The 22204-nt window shown below is 40.1% G+C and overlaps 1 long non-coding RNA gene across 1 annotated transcript in view; it reads left to right on the forward strand.

Annotated features, from left to right (window-relative positions):
• The window catches only part of LOC137617223 (uncharacterized), a 148066-nt gene extending 132923 nt beyond the window's left edge, over positions 1–15143 (forward strand). Inside the window, exon 3 of the long non-coding RNA XR_011039592.1 lies at positions 12201–15143. This is a non-coding gene — a long non-coding RNA (uncharacterized lncRNA). The remainder of the gene's footprint in view (positions 1–12200) is intronic.
• The last annotated feature ends 7061 nt before the right edge of the window (positions 15144–22204 follow it).

The raw sequence follows: 22204 nt of genomic DNA on the forward strand, positions 1-22204 counted from the left end.
AATCCATCTTCCCTTTGCTGCCTTCTTGGCCAAGCCCTGGGAGCGGGAGGACTTGACTTCTGAAAAACTGGACCTCAAGAAAAACTGATGTTTCAGGTAACAGAAGGGCATTCTTGGTTCGGTCTAAGCCTCGGTGTTACTGGAGGCGCGGACCATCCCCTTTAGTTCTCAGGCCCCTAGAATTCTGGGACTCGGTTGAAGAAGCTGACTCAGCCTGGGCTCCTAAAGGAATGAGTTCTGAATGAGTCACAAGACAACATATCACACAGTGCGGACGGAGTGCTGTCAGTGGCTGCTAGCCTTAAGACTATGGCTTCAGAGCAAAAGGAGTTGAACCATTCCTTTATGGAGGTCTTAAGCTACATCAGGAACATTAACAATCATGGCATTCCTTCCTAATTCTCTCCAGAGTTGAAAGATACGGTCCTTGACCCCTTCTGCCAGACCCCCAAGACCAGCAAGACCAGGATTGTGTTACCCTGTTCCATAATGGTGAAAGGAGCCAGGAGGAAGATCTTTGCACAGATAGCCAATGGAACGAACTCCTTGCCAGCGGGTCCCCCTTCTCGTTTACTTCCTCCCCTCGTTCGTTCAGCAGAGGAAGTATTATGAGATCATGGGTGATGATCCCTCTCCTTTGCGACGTTCTCGGTGGCTGAGGCCATGAACATGGAGTGAATTGCAAAGTCGTCTATGCAAGATGTTTCCTGGATCAACTTCTGGTTTGGCTTGGTTGGTTAGTTCCTTGTTCATAACCTAGCCAACCAGGGGATTAACTGGATTTTGATAAGTCGTGACTGTTGTCTCAAGTTACGCAGTTCGTGGATGAATGATCCTTACCTGTTCAACTTGGAAGACATCAACGCCGTGGCAGAGCGCTGGAAGAAGACGAGTCACGAGTCCCTCCTTTATAGGGCAGTAACATTTCTTCCTTACCCGTCAGCACCAAGATCGTCCCCCTTCAACCAACAAGGACATAAGAAAGGGTCAACGGCTTCTAAGCAGTCCACCGAGAAAATGTAAGTTTCGAAACTCCTTTCATAGCAAGAGCTCCAGGGGCTGAGGAGGTAGAGGTGGAAGACTTGGTTGCTCCTACTAGGGGGGTGGCATTTGTCCTGGCTGCCCACCGGTGGGAGGATGCCTGAAGCACAGGTGGCAGAGATGCGAGTTCCACCGGGCCAAACCTTGGACAATTTCCATCCTCCGAATATCCACGATCTACATCCTCCAAGAGAGGTACTACGTTCGGTTCATTCTCTCATTCCCTCTGTTAACTCGTCATCCAGCTATGTTAAGTTCTTTCGTGAAGGATTCAGTGAACGGAAGTCCACACCATGTTGGAAAAGAATATTCCAAGAGGTCTTAGACAGGTCCCCCAGGCTTCTACAGTTGACTCCATTTTGTAGAGAAGAGACTGGAGACCAATCATTAACATATCCGCTTTGAACAGGTTTGTTCTGTAAACCCTGTTCAACATGGAGATAGCAGATACTGTAAGGACTGAAGGACTTCATGATAACACTTGATCTAAAAGATACATCCTTCCAAATCCCAGTCCACCCATCGCCAAGGAAGTAACTAAGACTCGACCTTTACTGTTAAGATACAGTATATCAGTTCAAGGTGCTGTGTTTCAGCCTGTCCATAGCACCGTAAGTGTTCATGAGTGTTCACTCTAGTTCTACCTGGGGCTCAAGGCAATGAAATTCGTCTGTTATGCTACCAGGGTTGGGGTAAATTCATTTTTAGCAATTCAAATCAATTCCAATTCATCAAAAATTAGTGATTTTATCAAATCCAATTAAATTCTAAATCATTTTCTAAAATAAATGTTTAAATCCCATTCAATTCAACTCCTAAGGGGTTTCAATTCCAATTCATTATACGATCAGTATTTCATGAGGGGTGAAACTTGAACTTTACTCAACTCGGGCAAGCTACTCATATCTGTAGCTTATCAAGCATCAACAGTCACCCAGTGTTTTATCATTTACATAATTTTATTTAGTTATGCTACAAAAACTTATTATACAACTTTGTAATAAACATAGACCACATTTTTAATGAACTAAAGATTGGCCTCTCATAATTTTGCCTTAGGAAAGTGTTACTCCATATTATAGGTCTATATTATTATTATTATTATTATTATTATTATTATTATTAATGGCTAAGCTACAACCCTAGTTGAAAAAGCAGGATGCTGTAAGCCCAAGGGCTCCAACAGGGAAAAATATCCCAGTGAGGAAAGGAAACAAGGAAATAATTACAGTATACTACAAGAGAGGTAATGAACGATTAAAATATTTTTAGAACGGTAACGACAATAAAATAGGTGCTTTTATACCAAAGCTATAAAAAACTTCATAAAAACAAGAGTAAGAGAACTCTACCCAAGGACAGTGGAAGACCATGGTACAGAAGTTATAGCACTACCCAAGACTAGAGAACAGTCGTTTGATTTGGAGTGCCCTTCTCCTTGAAGAACTGCTTACCATAGCTAAATAATCTCTTCTCCCCATACTAAGAGGAAAGTAGCAACTGAACAATTACAGTGCAGTAGTCAACCTTTGGGCAAAGAAGAATTGTTTGGTAATCTCAATATTGTTAATGTGGAAAGAATAGACCTGACTAATCGGTGTATGACGATGTGCAAGTAATGGAAAAATGAGCTGTCCGCAGAGAGAGGGATCCATCTGGCCAGTCAAAGGACCCAGTAACTCAAGTGATAGTATCGCATAAGAATAAATAAAACTGATAATTCACACATCTGTGGTAAAAAAAAAAAAAAGTTTGCACCTCTCTATAAACAAAATTATTTTTTTTAAACAAAAACTTGTCATCTAAAAATTTAGCCATAGAGGATATTACTTGGTATTACATATTAATCATCATCCATTCATAAATTTTTTATCATCTAAATTACTGTATTCAGTACACTTTCCAGACTTGAGAAACTTACAATCTTCTCAGCTGATGTAGCAAGAATGGCTCAAGTATTTTTCTGCATGAATATTTAAGATTGGAAGCCCTCTCTGCTTGGTCTTTCAGTATCCAATAGGCTTGCTGTCATCTTGTATACATTGTTGGCTGAGGTAGAATGAAACTTGGTTTTTTATGGTTTTCATGTTTGTGTAGAAGGCCGCTTTAACTAGGCAAAGAATTTGCTCCTTTACGTTGATGGTGGTTGGACAGTAGAAGCATCTATAGTAGATAGATGAAGTAGCCACACTTCATGTCATCTTGTATTTACTATTCAGGTCACGAATATCATGGATTTCATTGTTATAGCACCAATCCAGTTTGTTACTGGATCAAAGAAGCAGCTGGCTGGAAAGCCTCCATGGACTCGAACTCTTCATGCATGTCATGTTCAAGATTAACAAGTCTAATCCCATACAGTTTGTCTGAATGGGATGGTGTGTAATAGGTTCAGCTTATGCTCATAGGGTTATTGTTGCCAAATACCATAGTAGCTGACAAAATACGGCAAGTAAGTTCAGACAAGATTTGATCTGCACTGTGCATAGGAACAGCACAGACATGACTCAGAAGAGTAGAGTTGGAAAATTCAAACACTTTTGATAATTTGATCACCTTTATTTTGATGATTGCCTATAATTTGTATGTTCTGTTCTTTATAGGCTAACTCTCTATAGCTCTGTTCTTTATAGGCTAACTCTTTCTATAAAGATATATTTGTTATACATTACATATAAGGATGTACCGATCAATCCATATCAAATGGCAGCAACTTGGCATCAATTCATGTCTATTTTTTTGTATTCCAGTTATTTTTGTTGATTCCATATCAATTCAAATTATTTTGAATGTTTTTTTTTTTAATAAAAATTCCTGCATTTTTAGCAACAATTCCAGTTCAATTCATAATAAACCCAACCCTGATCAGTGAGCTAGCACTACCTAGACAACCGGTTGATTCTAGCAGACAGTGGGGAGACCTTTCTCTTGCACCAAGACAGGCTTCTAGCAATTTTTCAAGATCTGGGGATTGTGATAAATCATGAGAAGTTCTCTCTGCAACCATTTCAGTCTGGTATATATCGGGATGCAAATAAACATACAATTAGGCAAGATCTTTCAATTTCAAGAGAGGTTAAAGAGACTAAAGGGAGTGGCATGTCCCTTCCTGAAGCAAGGCTCACTACAAGCACACCTGTAGCTACACTTGTTAGGGCACCCGACTTCCCGGGAACGTCTGATCCCTTATGGCCATCTCAGCCACATAAACCTCCTAGAAATGAGAGCAGTCTTTGTGGCCCTCAAACTCTTCCAACAGCTGCTTTTAGGTCACTCCATAGTGTTGATGATTGACAACACAACGGTAGTGGCATATCTAAACAAGCAAGGGGGTACTTTTTCACAGCAGCTATGCCATCTACCGGTAGAAATCCTAAAATGGACAGAAGACAGTTTGATTGCCAGTTTCATTCCAGGCAAGAGAAATATCCGTGCCGACTATCTAAGCAGGAAGATTCGGATAGTTGGCTTTGGTTGTTTTTGCTCCCTCGGATAGCCAACAAAGAATTGACTTTGCGGGGTTCGCCGACGATAGATCTGTTTGTGATGTTCCTAAACCGGAAGCTTCCGGTTTACTGTTCCCTAGGTAGCTCTTAAACATACCTTTCATCATCTGTTGAACAACCTGGACATCTACGTGTTCCTAATTCTGTCTGATAAGGAGACTTATCAACAAGGTAAGGGCATCGCAGGACCTGTCGATGACCCTAATAGCTCCGCTGTAGGAATAAGGGCAATGGTTCCCGGACCTTCAACTTCTGCTCACAGAAGTACTGAGAGAGCTTCCTCTCCTTCCCAACTTCCTCAAACAACCTCACGCAGATATACCATTGGGTAGTTGCTTCCTTACGACTGGATGCCTGGAGGTTATCCAGCATCTCCTCGCACAGATGGGCTTTTCGCAAGCTGTGACAAAAAGGATGTCTGAATACCTCCTAATCTATTTTCTGTGGTTGGTGTCAAGGTAGGAATCTTGCTCCTCCCAAAGCCACTATCCCGGTGATAGTGTATTTCCTAATGTAACTCATGGAGGAAAATTGCTGCTCGGTCTCAGTGGTCAAAGGCTATTGCTCGGCCTTGATCCGTTTCTTTATTCTGAAGAAGGTTAACATTTCCTTCTCAACGGAATTCTCTCTCATACGAAATCTTGACCTTACTTGCCTACATTTAGAAGTTAGAACACCATAGAATGTTCTGTTCCTTACGAACCTCTGCGTCAGTCCTCAGATCATGACATAACCCTTAAGATGGTTTCATGGTCTTTCGTACAACATCGCCCATTCATGGGGATGGGGGCAGGTAGTGCTCAACTCCTTCTCTGAGTTCGTTGCCAAGACTCAGAATCCGGCTGTAGCGGACCCTAGGTTCAGGACCTTCCAAATTTTGTGTTTGTTTCGGTTGAGGGCAGATGTTACCCGGTGTTAGTCTGGGATGAATGGACAGAATGACTGGCCTTTGCTTCCTTCATCTTCCCCTCTCTTATGGTACAGCATCTGGATGACTCTGCAAGCTGGCCTACCTCTGACTGCAGGTAAAATTAACCCTGGATAGGTACGCTCCTCGGACACCCCTTTAAGGGTATACTCGGACGCGAACGACCCCGACGCCAAAAAAAATTCTTGAAAAATCAGTTTTTGCAGTAACCTCCTTTTTTCTTTTGCCAAAAAAAACTTCAATGAATGCTTAAAACAACTGTAAAGATAAATACTACTCATCTGCAGAAAAACTATTTATTATAAATATTTTAAAAAATTAAGTAGAAAAAAAAAAAGACCTGACATAAAAATTCATAAAAAAAAAGTTTATACATATATACACAAATCCTTTTAGGAATTGATTCTTGAATGTTTAGGACACATCTTGATGTATTTTGGATGAAGTCAGACCCATGGAGGTGAAGATCTGAAATGAGAAAAAAAGGGTAACTTTTTTTGGCCAAAAAAATTTGTCCAAATTTCATGAATTTTTTTGGGTACCCAAATGAAATAGGAAGTGGCTAATTTTTTTAGGGAATAAACATATGTTATCCTAAAATAGAAATATGTAAAAAAAATCTTCATTATTTTGTAAATTACATTTATATCAGGGGCCATATCTAAAGGTAATTTTTTGAGTACTTAGAAATTTCGTAAAAAAATACATATACAGTGATACCTCGGTACTCGACCATAATCCGTTCGAGATCCGTGTTCGACCTCCGATTTGTTCGAGTACCGAATTTTTTTTCCCCATAAGAAATAATGGTATATATTCTATTCCGTTCCCAAGCACTCGAACAGGCCCAAAATATTAATAAAACGTGTACCTAAACAACAATAATTATCTAAATGTGTATGAAATTGGTCAGAAAATCCTATAAAACAATTTTAAACCATTTACTGTACTAAAATAAAACAATTTTAAACCATTTTCTGTACTGTAGTGAACATACCTTTGAGCAGCGGTTCGATGGCATACAGGGATGGATGTGGAGAGGATGGAAGGGGGAGGTTACTGCTTGGAAGGAGAGTCCCCTTCCATGATGTGGCGGGGTAGTTCTCCTTCAGGAGTTGTTTCTCTCTCCAATGAAAGGGTGGGCAGATCTATTTCAGGGGTTTCTTCTCTTCTTTGTCTCTTCTTTGGAGGAGAAACAGGCTTTGATGTAGCAGCTTTCTTTTCTTTTGTGAAAAACTGGTCTATTGTTAATTGTTTCTTCCTCCTCTGCAGTATTCTTCGAAAATGATACATGACACTATCATTAAACATATGCACTGCCCGGTTTGCTACTGCAATTTCTGGGTGGTATTTTTCAGCAAAAGCCTGCACATCTGCCCACTTGGAACAAATTTCATTGATGAGAGAACTTGGAACATCCTCCCTTACCTCATCCTCTTCTGAAGATTCCTGCTCCACAATCAGATCCTGCTGCTGTTGTTGTTGCAGGTGCAACAATTCCTCCACAGTCAACTCGGTAGAATGGCTTTCTACAAGCTCATCAATATCATCCTTGTCGACCTCAAGCCCCAAACTCCTGCCCATGACAACAATTTCCTCAACGACATCAGTGTCATCAGAAATTACAGGGGTAGCAGTGCTTGGACCCGCCTCTGGTTGGAAACCTTCAAACTCCCTCTCTGTGACACATGATGGCCACAGCTTACGCCAGGCAGAGTTCAATGTCCTATAGGTCACACCTCGCCAAGCTTGGTCAATCATGTTAACAGAGTTGAGGATGCTGAAGTGTTCCTTCCAGAATTCCTTTAGGGTCAACTTCGTGTCACTGGTCACTTCAAAACACTTTCTGAAAAGGGCCTTGGTATAGAGTTTTTTGAAGTTTGAAATGACCTGTTGGTCCATGGGCTGGAGTATGGGAGTAGTATTGGGGGGCAAGAATTTGATTTTGATAAAGCTGTATTCTTCTTTCAAGTCATCCTCGAGACCTGGAGGATGTGCAGGAGCATTGTCCATAACCAGAAGACATTTCATTGGCAAGCTCTTTTCAATGAGGTAAGCCTTAACCTGGGGGGCAAACACTTCGTTTATCCACTCAGTAAAGAATTGTCTTGTGACCCAAGATTTAGTGTTCGAGCGCCACATAACTGGTAGTGCACTTTTACAAATATTATTTCGTTTGAACACCCGGGGGTTGTCCGAGTGGTACACTAACAAGGGTTTGATCTTGCAATCGCCACTTGCATTTGCACACAGCAACAATGTTAGCCTATCTTTCATTGGCTTGTGACCTGGCATCTTCGTCTCGTCCTTGGTAATGTACGTATTGGCTGGCATTTTCTTCCAAAATAACCCAGTCTCATCACAATTAAAGACTTGTTGTGCGATCAAATTTTGTTCATTTATGTACCGATCGAATTCCCCCACGTATTTATCGGCTGCAATTTGATCCGAACTAGCTGCCTCCCCATGCCTAGTAACACGATGAATACCTGTTCTATTACGAAACTTTTCAAACCAACCCCTGCTCGCTTTAAATGTAAATGAATCACTTTCACTGGTACTCGGACTTTTCTTCACTAATTCTTCATAGATATGCAACGCTTTTTCACAAATGAACGCTTCACTAACACTTTCCCCGGCCAACTGTTTTTCTTTAATAAATATTAAAAGCAACTTTTCCATCTCCTCAATCACTTGTGGCCTTTGCTTAGTTACCGCCGTAACTCCCGTTGCAACATTCGCCTTCTTAATCATTTCTTTATGCTTTAAAAACGTAGAAATGGTCGACTTCGCCATTCCGTATTCTACCGCTAAATCGGACACTCGTACACCATTCTCATATTTCGCTATAATTTCCTTCTTCAACTCGATCGTTGTTCGCACTGTTTTCCTCTTCTCCTTCCCCTTAACACTCATTACTTTCTTGGGACTCATTATGAAAGCTAAAAAAGCAATTAAAAGCACTGAAAATCACTAAATCACAACGAATGCTGATCGCGCGTTGTCTGAGTGACGCTCTCGAGAGAACTGATGCTTCCCGAACAAGCGAGAGTGGCCGAGATGGCGCGATCATCACAAATCCCATGCGGTCGTCACGTGTTCGGCTGGTCGAGTACCGAATTTTTGGTCGAGCACCGCAGCAAAAATTTCTCGAAAATTTTGGTCGAACTCCGAATTGTTCGAGTATAGAGTCGTTCGACTACCGAGGTATCACTGTATTTAATCTATAATATGATATTTATGCAGGTAAAAATATACCAAAATATCACAAATTCTATAGGGAACAAGAATATATATAGATAGGGCAGCTTACGCTTCGGATATGTCCACAAAATGGCCGCCAACCACACTGACTCAGACTCCCTAATCTGCCACTTGAAATGTAGGAAGGGTATGTCAATTTCAAGGTGTTATTTACTAATCTAATTATTATTGGATATGCATAAAAATTGTATGGTGGGTTGCTGGATAATTGTCGATTATTTTACGACTATAAAATTAAAATTCTGACCCAAAAAAATTTTTTTGAAGGGAAATAAAATCGAAAAAAAAAAAAATGTAAAACAATATAATATTTTAGCTAAAAAAATTTGATGATATTCAATCAAAAAAAAAGTAAACAAAATTTTCCGACAAATAAACATCTAGAGGAATCATTACTCTGTGATAGTTCCTTAGTACGTAGTAATTTTGAAAGAATTGGGAAAAAACGAAAAAATGGCAATCACCGGAAAATCGAACACATACCTATATATACGCCATATCTGGCTAAAAAAAAGATAGGCATGGGTAGCCAGATCATCTAGAAACACTTTCCAACACTATAAAAATATAAGTTTTGCGACACTACTTGCCAATTCCTTACGGTAACATGACTAAGCAAAAAAATGCAAAACAAATAAAAAGGGGCACTCGCGGAAAAATGGCTAACATTCTAATATACGGCATTTCAGAAAAAAAATTCAGCCACGTGCTAGGCAAACCATCAAGGCACATTTTCCGACAAATAAACATCTAAATGAATAATTACTCTTGGATAGTTCCTTAGTACGTAGTAATTTTGAAAGAAATGGGAAAAAACGAAAAAATGGCAATCACAGGAAAATCGAACACATACCTATATATACGCCATATCTGGCTAAAAAAAGAAGATAGGCTTGGGTAGCCAGATCATCTAGAAACACTTTCCAACACTATAAAATTATAAGTTTTGCGCCACTACTTGCCAATTCCTTACGGTAACATGACTAAGCAAAAAAATGCAAAACAAATAAAAAGGGGCACTCGTGGAAAAATGGCCATTCTAATATACGGCATTTCAGAAAAAAAAATTTCAGCCACGTGCTAGGCAAACCATCAAGGCACATTTTCCGACAAATAAACATATAAATGAAATATTACTCTGTGATAGTTCCTTAGTACGTAGTAATTTTGAAAGAAATGGGAAAAAACGAAAAAATGGCAATCACAGGAAAATCGAACACATACTTATATATACGCCATATCTGGCTAAAAAAAAATAGGCATGGGTAGCCAGATCATCTAGAAACACTTAACAACACTATAAAAATATAAGTTTTGCGACACTACTTGCCAATTCCTTACGGTAACATGACTAAGCAAAAAAATGCAAAACAAATAAAAAGGGGCACTCGCGGAAAAATGCCCAACATTCTAATATACGGCATCTCAGATAAAAAAAAAAGACATGCACGTGTTAGCCCAACCATCAAGGCACACTTTCTAACACATAAACATGAAAAAAAAATCAATAATATACGGCAATTCCTTACTACGTAGTAAATTTTTACAAATATTGAAAAAAAAACAGAAATTGGCAACCGCAGTTAAATACCCAATATACCAATAACTACGTCGTATCTGACAAAAACAAAATCACGCATGGGTAGCCAGATCATCTAGACACACTTTCCAACACTAAAAAAGCAAAAGTTTTACGATACTATTTCGCAATATCTTACGGAAAAATGACTTGGCAAAAAAATGAAAAAAAATGAAAAAGGGACACTCGCGGTAAAATGCCCGACATTCTAATATACGGCATCTCAGATAAAAAAAAAGACATGCACGTGTTAGCCCAACCATCAAGGCACACTTTCTAACACATAAACATGAAAAAAAAATGAATAATATACGGCAATTCCTTACTACGTAGTAATTTTTACAAATATTGAAAAAAAACAGAAATTGGTAACCGCAGTTAAATACCCAATATACCAATAACTACGTCGTATCTGACAAAAACAAAGTCATGCATGGGTAGCCAGATCATCTAGACACATTTTCCAACACTAAACAAGCAAAAGTTTTACGACCCTATTTGGCAATATCTTACGGAAAAATGACTTGGCAAAAAAATGAAAAAAAAATGAAAAAGGGGCACTCGCGGTAAAATGGTCCTCGTGGTGATGAACGACATTTTAACTAAAAAAAAAATCATGCACATGGTAGCCAAACAATCCACCAAGACTTTCCACAACTGATAACCTATACAAGTTGCACCATTCTACGACAATTTCATAATACGTAATAACTTTGATAATTATGCAAACTACCTTAGAAGGGTAAACTCGGTCGCGCTCGACCCCGACGCGTCTCAGAAATCGGGGAAGGAGTACAGCTACAGCAATGCACATCTGGACACTACTAGAGCGTGTAGGGGAGACACCTCCTGCAGGTCGATCACCCACAAATTCAGTCACGGGGGTGAGTCACGTGAGAAAAACCTCTTTTTTTTTTGACGCTCGGGGTCGCAAACGACCCATCGTACCTATCCAGGGTTAATTTCCCTTGTGTAGCCTGAAATATTTTATACTGAATATTTTATGTCCCCGTCCCATCTGTGAGGCGGAGGCAGACAATGACCAGGCAATAATCTTAGCTGGTCAAGTCAGTGACTAAAGTTTCCACACGCTTTAACCACTATTGCCCCGGTTGTCAACTCTCTTGTTTGACATACTGAGAGTTCGCAAGGTAACAAGGGTGCCCCTTTCATACTCGCACTCGCATGAGCTCAAATCTGCAACCCAGGTCAAGTTCACAACCAGTTGGGTTTTGGACTTCCACCTAGTTAAGGACAAGTCTCCTTAGTAAAGAGCAAATGGTTTGTATTTGTGAAGAACCAAATGAAAAATTTGGACAATTCGTATTTTTCCGAACCATACACAAACCTGAGCACTTTACTCCTACTTGGCCCATCATTAGGCTACACATCCTCCTAGAATATCCTGCCAGCATCAAAAGTGGATATAGAATCTACTAGTGTGTGTGAGTGGGATGGTTGATCTATCCACCTCATGTTAAAAGGTTATAGCTCGTTTTCCAGCAATTCTGAACAGTATATCCATAGTAAAGAATTCAGGTTTATATAGTTAGGAAAAATACAAATTACTTTCAAATTGTCATATGAATAGAATATAGATATGTTTCATTCATCTTTTTATTTTTTTTTTTGCATGAGCATACTGTATTTGTTAGCCATGCAATTTTTTCAAGTTTCAGGTTCCTTTTCAATTGAGGTTATGCTGCTATAGTTTCAATTGAGGTTATGCTGCTGTAGTTTCATACTTGAAAGAGCATAAAGTATCAAAGAATTTTTTTTTTCTTTTTAAACTACATTAAAATAACTCAAATATAATTTTTTTTTCTTAAGGAAATCTTCAAATGACTATTTCTCACATGTGTATATATTTTTGTTTTATTAGGGTCCTGAAGAACCCTGTGGGGGACAATTTAATATCTTAGGGAGATGTGCAGAAGGACTCAGGTGTGTGGAAAGAGCACGAGAAATACCTCGTCGCGGAGTTTGTTTACTTTAGCATCACAAGGAGGAAAGAAAGTATAATCATTAGATAATCAAGGAAGATGAATTAAATTTGAATGATTCATGATTTCTAGTGTTTTTGTAAGTTACACTTTTTTCATTGTTGCCTATCTACTTTGCACTTTACCCTATTTATAATGCAATTGATCATTTTAGGTAGTGTATGACACCAATAAGATTAACTTTGGCATTTTATTGCAGCATTGAAACATTTGTAAATGAATGTTGTGGACTGTTTTGATTACTTTCGAGATTTTACAGCATTATATAAAATTGTGAACCTGCTGTGCCCATTTATCAATTTGGAATTTGTTAGTTCAGCCCTTTACCAAGTTGAATATAAAATAGTTCTTTCCACTCTCCTACAATTTACCTTTCTAAACATCCATTAGGTTCAGGGCTTCGTGTAACCCCCTTCATCCTATTATCCTGCTTTTCAGAAAGATTGTTCCTCATCCCTTCTGATTACCAAATTATCTCTTGCTTTTCATTCTGCATCTGGATTCTACAGCTCCACTTCTACCTACTGCAATACAATCTTTCCTTAGTACAGTACTCCAGCCAATGGATCTTAACATTTCAACGCAACTGTTTTTGGTGCATAGGGAATTTAAGTTTGCATTCATTAATCATAATTCTTTGCTCTTGATGCTAATGGGATCATTATATTTATCAATATCCTTCTATATTATCTATGCTGCAACCAATCTTCTTTCGATCTGCTCTTTTAACTTTTACTGTTCAATGTCTCCCCAGTGACAGAAATGCACTTAACTCTTCTAGACTTGCCTATCTATCACAACAATTGACAGATGAATGGCCTCACAGGCCCAATGACATTATAAAGCCCTAATTCATAAATCCAGTCATCACAACAGTGTTCTTGATTCGACATTACTCCCAATATGTTCTTGTTGAAAATTTTGGTTAACCACAATAACTTGTTACTTGTAAACTTTGGATTACAGAATCCTTCTTGTGAGATCATCTGCTAAATTGGGTACCATTGTACAGTTTGTAATCCAAAGCCCCTTTTTGTTACATCATTATCTACATATGTTACACAGTAGACTTCAACCCCACACATTTTCCACATGACCACTTTCCTGATTGTACTTTTTCATATGCCCTATTTCTCCTTACTAGTAACCACCAGCTTTGTTTTGCATATACAGTACTGTATGTTGATTTTCAGTCCTATCCCCTCTACTCTGCTCTTCACCACCTCTTTCACATTATGCTGTTAATATTAAATCATCTTCATAAAGTAGCCCCCAGAGCTCCATTTTGTAGCTTCCTCCATTACTACAATAAACACTAATCCTTGATGGACACCATTATCTTAACCCTGCTTAATTTTGAGGCTTTGGTACAGTTGACTTTATTTATTTGGGTTCACTTCATGGGAAACTAAGGAGACATCTGACAGCTATCTGTACTTTTTAGCAGGGAATCCCGTGTTTAGCACAAAGTTGCTGAGCTTGCAAACATATGATCTAAATCCTTTTTATAAATTTTAAGAAGTTCTGTATGGAAAAATATTTTTTGTTTAACAGCACCTAATAAAATTGATAAGAATGTTTTTGATCATGTGTGTACAAGCTCAGCAGCTTTATTTTATAGACAGTGTGATTAGCAAAAGTGTCTTTTGCTAATCACAGTGTTACATACTACTACTACTTATCACAGTGTTTCATATTATATGTACAACCGTCTGACTACTACTTAGTTTCCCATGAAGTGTAGTTTAATATTTGAATTAATGAAGCCCAACTATACCACCTGCTTTTGTAATAACCATTTGATTATTTTTCTAGAATGTGTTAAGTGCCTTTTTAGTGTTTGGTATAGTCTTTTCATAAGTTTGTGTATACATTAATACTTTCTCTGTAACTTCCTGATAAATTATGTACAGTATCTTAATGCCTTATGTCCTGTTAGAATTAATTTTTTTTTGGCTACATGTTTTTCATGTACATGAAGTAGACATTTGAAATCTTTTCCTAAACATGAGACGTCTTCTGGTAATCCATATTATCTTTGTTTTGTTCTCTAATCCAACGTCCTAGTTGCCTTTAGTTTTTTCTAATTATTTTTCTTTGCCCCTTCCCCCGTTACTGTTTTCCTTTTTTCCTTCGCTCACACCACTTCTTTCATCAGAGAATCAATTTTTACAGCATTGCCATTCTTACTAGATCAGTGAAAGTTTCTTCATTGTTCCTTGCTACTTCTGACGGCACTACCCCCAACGATGTAAAATATCCATGGGAGTTTATGTACATATAAAGTATTTTAACCATATTAATAAAAGTTGGACAGAACGATTTGCGTTGTGACGTTCTGATTTTATTCAGTAAATAACGTTGAATAACTGGTGAAGTTTTCTGTTGTGACATTCTGATTTTATTCAGTAAATAACGTTGAATAACTGGTAAAGTTTTCCGTTGGGACGTTCTGATTTTATTCAGCAAATAACGTTGAATAACTGGTTAAGTTGAAAATTTAGGATTGGTCAAAATTTCATTGAATTACTTCTCCAGCCAGAACTTCCTTCATTGTCAATTAAATTTTGTCCATTCACACTAGAAGTCTGAAATTTTAGTTACTTTACGTTATATAAATTATCAGATACTGTTGTGTGTTCATTAAATATACATAGGTCAGATGGGAGTGACCAATTCTGAGAAGTCAAAATTACATGTCTTATTCCTTGTGATTAGAAGTCAAAATTACATGTCTTATTCCTTGTGATTAGAAGTCAAAATTACATGTCTTATTCCTTGCAATTAGATGAATTCCCCTCCAAAATTGAAATTTGATCCATTTTATTTGTTTTACTCAGGTTAATTATCCCTATTATTCAACCATTTAATGAGGATATATAATTAGTTTAGAGATGTTATACAATAAGTGAATAAACTAATAGTTGCTGCTCTTAAGGAAGCCAGTGGTATGCTGTACTTTAACTGCTAAATTAAATTGAAGTAACAACTAAAGTTCACTTGACTGTATAAATAATGTCACTAGTTAATTTATTCATAAATATTTGTCCAAATGTAACATGTATGTGACATGTTTTTAAATAATTTGTATTTTTCTAATTATACAAACCCAAGTCCATTATTGTTGTAGTAGAAATACAGCTAAAGCTGAAACATGGCAGTTAAAATCTTATTTAAGGTGTAGCTGGAACACAGCAGTCAAGAATCTTATTCAAGGTGTAAAAGCACCAGCCGGTACTTCACTGTCCGTCCAATAGGAGCCCACCCCATGTGTACGTCGGTATCGCCAGTGATCCCAAGCACTCTGGCTGCAGCCAGGCCTTCCTTAGGGGGTTGGCATTACAAGTTCTAGTGAATATTTGTCTAAATGTAACATGTTTTTAAATAATTTGTATTTTTCTAATTATACAAACCCAAGTCCATTATTGTTGTAGTAGAAATACAGCTAAAGCTGAAACATGGCAGTTAAAATCTTATTTAAGGTGTAGCTGGAACACAGCAGTCAAGAATCTTATTCAAGGTGTAAAAGCACCAGCCGGTACTTCACTGTCCGTCCAATAGGAGCCCACCCCATGTGTACGTCGGTATCGCCAGTGATCCCAAGCACTCTGGCTGCAGCCAGGGCTTCCTTAGGGGGTTGGCATTACAAGTTCTAGTGAATGACTCAGGTTTGCATATTTAGGAAAAGAAAAAATTTTGTCATTTGTTCTTACACAATAAAACAAACCATTGTCCATTAGTAAAGAAGATTTATGCTTAAAAGAAAAGTCCCCTGCCAACTGGCTGGAACTTTACCCGCAAGCTCAAGATTCTTGCCGTTAGGCCGAAGAATCCAAATCATCAACAGCTATTACTACTCCATTGCGGAATAAGAGCCTTTGGGGTGTATCCTGGTAGACATGATAAGACTTTAATATGGATAAGTGTGTTTGCCTAGATACAATACACACTCCCTCGAAAGTAGTGAGGAAAATGAACCCCCTCATACAGTAGCTGTGAGCTATGTAATCTTGCCTTCACTTCTGGACGAGCTCAACTGTTGGGGATCTCAATGTTGTGTATCCAAAGAAAGGGGAAGATTGAAAGAAACATGATAAAGACCAGTCATGCATCACTTTTAACAGGCTTACTTTTGACCTAAGCCCTCAACCCGAAGCTACTTGTAAGGGAGCTGCGATAGCTAAATGACTTTCTGAGCAGCCTCAAGTTTGAGTGTAAAAGTTTTCACGGACCTATGAGTCACATCCCAAAGGAAATAGGCAGTGAAGGTTGTTTGATGTATTTGAAGTTGCATGAGAATGCCAAAGAATTACTGACACCTCTAAAGTCATGAGCCTTTATTCATACTCATATTTTAGCTAGGGACAAAAGGGAATGTGAAATTACTAATCCCCAACGAAAAGGAAATGGTACTCTTGGTGACCTTTTTGTTTCTTCCAGTACAAACAAAAAGATGATGCAGATGAGATCTGGTGGATCTGGGGATTTTGAGGTGGTCTCTCAAGACCCTTACAAGACAAAGTAACGGCTGATCAGGATTCTTCGTTTACTTCTTGGAAACTTGCAACTTGAAACTATAAAAATGTAGGATTACTAGAAGATGGGTTTTGGCGACGAACTTTGGGATGAAACCAAGAAAGATTGCTTTCCACCACCTTGAATGGGTGATGACAAAGGAGAGCTCATGAAATTTGCTAACTTGTTTTATCAAGGTAAAAGGGATAAGAAACACAGATTTTAATGTTATATCGCTATCTGATGTCTGCTTCAATCGCTCGTAAGTTGCCATCTTAGAAAACGTAATACTGTACCTTGACCATGTTTCAAGATGGTGAGCTTGCCTAAACCGGAGGGCAAGACTGCTCCAATATGAGCATATAGAGGTCCTCTAAAGAAAAAAATGTCTACTCTTATTAAATCATAAGAATTGTCTCAAGGCTAAGCGACATCGTTTCACCGCATAAACAGAGTAGAGTTTCTCCTAACGGAGGTAAAGTAAAAAATCGGCGATTATTGGTATAGAGGCTCCGAGAGGATGGCTACCCCTCCCATGACACCAACCACAGAATACACCCTACTTTGCCTGATAGACCGCAGATGAGGATTTGCGGAGGTATCCAGATATCTGTTGTGCTGTCTATCAAGAAAAGCCTTTCTGTAATAGGAGAAACATGAAGACAGAGACTTCACCTCTTTGTGGTGAATCTAGATGTGCAGCTGACAAATAAGTCAGGATGTGGAGAGAGTTTTGTGTGTCTGTCTACAGGTGAAGTAGGTCCATGTATCACTCCATGAGAGGCCACAGTGGAGCTACAAGAGTTGTAACTAAGTTTTTGGACACCAGGACCTTGTTCAGTACCCTTCTTAAAAGCAGAACGGAGAAAAGCCATAGGTATCTACTGTCCTTTGAATGCTGCTGCAGAGTCTGGGACTGGTGGGCAGTAGATAGTTAGTATGTTGTTTAGTGATGTGCCAAACAGGTCTGTTCTCGGGGAACCCTACAAAGTCAGGGTCCCCTTCGCTATCTGAGGACAAAGGCCAATCTGAGCCAACTATCCGTTTCTTCTGGCTTAGCTTGGCTGCCAGCATGTTCTTTTTCTTGGGAATAAATCTGGCTGTTAGTGCTAAGGAGTGTTCTTCGACTCACCCGAGGGTCCCGACTCAGTTGGCCCAATTAATGGGATATTGTGCCTCCTTGTTTGCAAATGTAGGCCACCACGTACGTGTTGTTGCTCATTAACACTACAGTGGCGCCTTAAGAATGCGGGGCAGAAGTGCTGTAGGGCTGGCCATGCTGCCCTTAGCTATAGAATGTTGGCCTTCTTGGTTTGACCATACTCCTGATACCATCTGATGGTCTAAATGGGCTCCCAAGCCCTCCTCCGAAGCATCTGTGAACAGATTAAACTCAGGAGGAGCAACTGATAACAGTTCTCCTTTCCCCCAGGTTGTGGTCTCCAACCACCACTCTAGATCTATATTGGTTTCTGCTCCTAGGGACACCAAAGACTGGGGATGGTCGAGGTGATGCAACATGTCAACTCCAGTTGCCATGGAAGAGAATGCAACCGTAATCTTTCTCCTGGAACTAACAATTGTAGAGAAGAGAGATACCCACGGAGCTTTAGCCAAATGTCGGTGTACATGCTTGGTCACTGAAGTTGAGAGATCCTTTCTTCCGATGGGAATACTCTTTCCTGAATGGTGTCAATCTCCATACCCGAGTCTCTGGGATGGGATGATGACTGACTTTTATTGATTTATCAGGACCCCCAGGTTCTTACAAAGTCGAGAAGCTTGTCCCAAAGGATGAGAAGGTTCTCCCTCTAGTCCGCAACTATTAGCCAGTTGTCCTGGTAGAAAAACAACCTGATTCCGTTGGCGTGAGCCCAGAATGACATGAGACTGAACAACCTTGTTAATACCAGAGGAGCTGTCCAAAGAAGCAAAGGACCTTGAATTGGTAAACCTTCTTGTCAACCACTACCATCAGGTAATTCCAAAAGATGCAGGATGCACTGGAATCTGGAAGTATGCATCTTTAAGTCCAACATCACAAGGAAGGGAGGAAGTACCCTGGTTTTACTGCCTGAACAACTGTGGAGAGCCCATTTTGAATGGTGTCTATTAAACAAACCTGTTCAAAGCATAGATATTGAAGACTTTTCTACAGCCTCCAGACGCCTTTTTCACAAGAAAAAGTCGCCTGAAGAAACAGACACATTCAACCACTTCCTGAAGAACTTCCTTTAGCATCATCTCCTTGATTTATTAGAGTAGGGCAAGATGTTCTGCTAATCCCCTGGGATAAGGTGATGTGGACTCTCAGGAAAGAATCAGGGGGGAGGAGAGCTGATGAACGGAAGGAAGTATCCTAAGCGCAGGACCCTTGCCATCCACTCTTCCACCCTGGAAAAGAGCCACCTCTTGTTCCTTTGCAGGTATTCTACCACTGGAGGCAGAGTTGGGGAGAATGCCCATCTTAGCACATATGTTTACTCCTTCATTTTAATTTTCCCAGGGTATGTCCTTGGGACTGGTGAGGGGCAAAGGAGATGGAAGGTTTCCTGAGGATCGCTTGGGGCTGACTACCAACTCTCCTTTTAGGTGATACGGGCTGATTCTCTGGTTGTAGCTGTGTTAATGTTAAGGGTTGTGGGGTATAAAAGACACCACTTTCTGCATTAAGGAGTCTCGTACACCTTTCCTCCATTTCTCCGTAGTAGGTGCTATGTCTTCCAGAGGAAATAAAGACAGTGTTGTAAGAGAGGCGTTCCTAATATCCAGCTTCTCTCTTTTACTGATGCATCCTGGAGGTCACGGCTTACTGGCATTTGAGAACCCAGTTAGCCCATTGTTTCGCTGCTTGGTGCATCACGTACTCGACTGCCCTGCCAGTTGTCAGTACTATGTCCTTCAGTGTCGGTTTCTTGTCCGGGTTGTTGGCGAAGTAACCAACAGTGGCTAGGGTGGACCAAGGTATCTCCAGACGAAGTTTGGCACTGGAGCTCCGAGCTCGGCACAGGATGTCAATGACGCCGGTCTTTCCCTTGAGAGGAGACCCTAATCCGTCGGCCAGATTTTTTTATGTTGTCGTTCTGGGTGCAGCTGGTTGTGGGGCGTCGCCTCTGGCGTCTGAAGAACCACATGAACAATCAAACGTTGATTCTGTATCGTAGAAAAAGAGTGATGTCTGTAATTGGCTGTGGGAGGCCAGCAGTCATCAATAAAGACTTTTCCGCCTTATGAGTAATTTGCACAATTTGTAGCTACTCGTTAAGGCCTTTCTTCTTGGTGGAGGTAGGATCCTTCTTACCCTAATGTAATGCGCCAGCTGCAACGGGAGACAATGTCCTATGGCACTGGTCTCTAGGGTTCGGTGAATGAGGTGGACTGTGACTTGACAAACTCAAATCTACAAAAGTCTGTAGCAGTTCATACAGGTTATCGCAGTCTGTAGCAGTTCACACAGGTTATCGCCCTCGGAGAAAGATAACCTCTACGAGTTCTGTACCTTGTGTCACCCTTTCACATAAAGACTACGTTGATTGTTTGTGGATGAACTAGAAGGGGGAGACATAAGGACTTTGCGTTTGGTGACATGATTCTGAGAACTAACTGGACTATGTGAAATCCGTTTGGCTATTGATTATTTTAAGAACAAACTGGACTATGTGGACATACCAAGGTGGTGGTTAGTTCTGATGCAAGATTAAGTCTCTTCCTGGTTCCTGGTATGTCTGGAGGGACATGATTTGAAGAAGCGTGCCACTTAGTAGCCCTTACTGGAGTTAAACTTGTAGACCTCCTGGAACACTTCTTGTATCTCTCATTCAGAGAAAGTAGACCTCCTGGAACACTTCTTGTATCTCTCATTCAGAGAAAGTCCAATGAGGTTTGTGAATATTTAGAAATCAGAGATTATCCCTCGGATGATGGTGAATGGTTGCAAATGGTACGCCCTGAATACCTATCAAAAGGCAAGGGCTTATCCGGCAGTCGGTGGTGAGCCTCAATGAGAGTTCAATGGTAAGGAGCAACAATATTGTAAACGTGCGGAGCAGCGAGACGCAATTTTGCCACGTTAGTGATGAGCTCTAGGGCGAAGGTAAGGAGTGGCGAGAAGGCAAAGGAGAGACACTTTTGTCCCAAGGGTGATGAGAGACGATATCATGAGGGCGAGGAGTGACTAGCACGTATGGAAGAGATAGTAAATGACGACAGTGATGAAAATGAAAGAGGATTGCTTGCCTTTAGCCCATGGGGATTGATAACGATGAAGAGTAGAGCGATCCTAACACCTGCGATGAACGAGTGATACATCCTGTGAAGACTTCTGTAATAGGCTGGGGCCGAAGATTCCTATCATGCGGTTGGTCTAAGCACGGGGAGGTCGTCTTGCAACCTGCAGGGTAAGCGCTGAAGAGCTAGAACGGTCGCTAGGGCCAGAAGAATGACAACAAAATGTTTTCTGTGCTGGGGAAACGTCTGCGAGACTTCCGATGTCTTCTCTTCTACCGGGCACTTTGATACAAAGGAAACGATTCTAGTTGTCCTTCGATGGCGAGCCTTTGATGCCCGACATCCTCAGGATGCATAAGGAATTTGCTTCCTGTAAGACTCTCCCTGAGGAAAAGGGACTGTCATCTTTCTAGGGAAGATTACAACTCCCACTTGCCCTGGACTTGTCTAAGAGTTAATTTGCTGCCACTCTTGCTTGAATAGTCTCCCAAAGAAACCACTATAGATGAGTCGGAATAGTCTCCCAAAGAAACCACTATAGATGAGTCGGAATGTAGAGTCCCTTGAGAAGAATAAGTAGGTCTAAGCTTCTTTGACTTTGACCACAAAAGCTTAAGATCTCTTTTAGACGTCTACTTCCTGGTGCCAAACTTCACCTACTTGGAGGGCAACCACTCTCGACATTAATCACAAGGAGACTACTCATAAAAGTGCCGCAGGGCTTTGGTGGGACTCCTAGGCATGTCCACACAATTGGTATGATCACACAAAACATTCTGGAATTAGAGAAAGGAAATCGGAAATTTTAAGTAAATTCTATTTTTCCCGGCCGGGCATTGTGGGGGTGGGAAGCGAATTAATTTGGTCAGAGCAGAGTGGTTTATACCAATCCTCCTATGAAAGTAGTTAAGAGCTAATTATCTCTGGCTAAAATAAATCTTTCTTTGTTCCGACAAAAGTTGTAAAGTGGAGAGAAGGATCACTGCATTCTCTGATGGCTGAAGTCAAAGTGCTTGGGATCAATAATGGACTGACTTACAGTATATACATGGTGGCCTCCTAGCAGCCAACCTGTGAAATACCAGATGGTAAGTTTACACTTCGAATAAGATTTTAACTGCCATGTTTTAGCTTTTGCTGT

This window comes from Palaemon carinicauda, chromosome 23 (genome assembly GCF_036898095.1).
Source record: "Palaemon carinicauda isolate YSFRI2023 chromosome 23, ASM3689809v2, whole genome shotgun sequence".
NCBI lineage: Eukaryota > Metazoa > Arthropoda > Malacostraca > Decapoda > Palaemonidae > Palaemon > Palaemon carinicauda.